We start from the raw sequence: 2,499 nt of genomic DNA on the forward strand, positions 1-2,499 counted from the left end.
ACCTCAAGGAAGAGTCCCTGCAGGCTTTTGTACCTCTCGGGGAAAGGACACGTGTACCTGCCTGTCATCGCTCCTCACCGCTGGGTCCAGCTCCTACAAGTTCATCAGCCCGTGGAGCATGCAACCTGTAAAACGCCCTCCTGTAAACCCAGCTCTCCCCGGCGGGGCACGGCAACGTGGGGGTACTGCTCTTCTGGTCCTGTCCCAAACAGCGAGGCGGTGGGGCAATGCCAGCGTGTTTCTTGGCACCTGGTTGTTCCTCTCCAGCATCTCTCTGCCAAGGCTGTCCCCTGCCACCGAGACTGGCTGATGTCTGCCTGTCCTGCCTCTGATACCCTCTTGCTCAACAAAAAATACAATTTTCATTCAGCAAAGCCCATGGCTAAAACTGCCTTTAGTTTATTTCCTCCCCTTAAATAAATATATATATATACAGTATTAAACCAACATTTGTGTGTGTATATATATTTATCCAATGCTCTCACAACAAAACTTTCTTTTGAAGAGGGCACGCAGATCTGAGTTTTTCTTTTCCAGTAACTAAGTATAATAAGCACTGGTATTTTTGTATAAAAACAGAAAAAATACAAAACAAAAGACTGAATATTATGTGGTATGCATGACATTAAAAAAAAAATGGTGGTTTCAAAGCAATATGTACCCTGGTGTGTTTGCCATATCCTAGAGTCCAGCTTAAAAGTGCACCTGATCTGTATTGCATTTTGATATAATCTCTATGTACAATGTTTTGCATGTAATTTATATGGTTCTTGGGAGAAAAAAATTTGAATGAATTGTCTTCTTCTGAGAAAACAGACTCCAAGTAGAGCTAATACTCGAAGTGAAAGCGGATGAGTGGTTGAGGGGTGGGAAAGGGGGGTACATAGCAAAAAAATAAAGCGTGCTGAGGGTGGGGGAGAAGGGTAACGGTTTTGAATCAATAAAGCTTTGGCTGTTGAGCAGAAACAATGCGCAAGTGCATCCAGAGAATAAAATGTGCCCACATGTAACTGTGACGTCCTCAGTGTGTCCACCAGCTTGTGAAATCAATCCCGCATCCTCTCCTAGCGCTGGATGAACGGCTGGGCTTCCCATCAGAGCAAGCCGGAGCGTGAAAGTGGGGCCTGCGGGGTGGAAAGAGGGATGGGGATCCAAGGCAACCCCAACACTACAAAAACACCCCTTGTTAGCATGGGTTTTCACTCTGTGTAAGCCTCCCTATTGGGAGGCAGGGGCTGGCTGGCTGCACCCAGCGCTTTGTCACAAGCACGGCTTCTTCCATCTCCAATCAAAGCCCAGAACTGGATGTCAAATGCCGTCCAAACCAGTGCTCCTGGAGTACGTGTCCAGCTGCCCTTGAGAAAAGATCGTGCCTTGTCCCCTTCCCTGATGCTGTGCCTCGAAGGTGGTGCATGGTGGAGGTTGGGATCTCCATTTCCCAGGGACTGGCTTTGAGCTGTGTCCTGCCTCTGTACGGAGACTGTTTTGCCTCCCTAGAGGCACTTTTCTCAGACAAGGACAGTGGGAAATAAAACCAACTGGCCTCTGGAATATTCTCATTCCCAAGCAGGTTGATTGCACTGGAGCCGTTTAATTCCCTGGCTTTGGTGGAGAGGCTGTGGCTTCTCTGTGTATTTAGTAACTCCAGGGCCAAGCCATGATGAGAAGATCAAGCTGCCTGAGGCTGTCTGTAAGGAAATTCAACCTAAAACTTCTCAGCTGAGTGTCTGACCCTTGGAGCCGACGCCAACTGATATGAACAGGGCGTAAAAGCTTTACTGGGCAGCGTCACCCTCCTTCCTGCTTTCCTGGGGAGGTGTGTGTGCTGACAGCATCTGCCAGCTCTTAATTAAACAGAACAGCCACAACTGCTTCTTTTTTTAAAACTAGTCCAGGCTGGATGCAAAGAAAGAAACAAATCACAGGGCTTTTAGTCATTTAGTGGGGAAAATGGCTGTGCCCGGGCAGCAGTGGGGCTGGCCCCAGGCACCCTCTCCTCAAGGGTGGACGCTGCTCCTGCTGCCGAGGTGGCCGTTTACCAGTGCCACAGGGCCAAACCGGGGAAAGCGGGACACTGGCACACTGGGAAGGCGAGGAGAAAAGCGCAGGGAGGCAGGGTTAGGTCTGTGATCTGCCATGAAGTCTCAGCAGGCCCACGCTGCGCTGGCAAGAGACATGGCTGCTCCCCAGAACACCCCAGCCAGGCCCAGGCCTCCCTCCTAGGGCACTGCACAGTCTGAGGCCCCAGGGCAAGCACCTGCCGGCTCGGGAATCCGGATTGAAAATGTAAAATAGCTTCAGGCTTGGCAAGCGGAACCCTGAGGCAGCGTGAGGGAAGGGCAGGCCACCGCCGGGGCTGAGGCCTGGCACCGCGGCAGGCAGGGACGCGCACCCTGACAGGAAAGTGGGCGCGGGGCACCGGAGCCGGGGCGGAGGTGGAGGGGAAGGGGACGGTCTACTGCTCGCCCCGCAGTGAAGGGCTTCGGCTGGGGGGGGGGG

Source organism: Egretta garzetta, unplaced genomic scaffold (assembly GCF_000687185.1).
Source record: "Egretta garzetta isolate BGI_Z169 unplaced genomic scaffold, ASM68718v1 scaffold105, whole genome shotgun sequence".
Classification (NCBI taxonomy): Eukaryota; Metazoa; Chordata; class Aves; order Pelecaniformes; family Ardeidae; genus Egretta; species Egretta garzetta.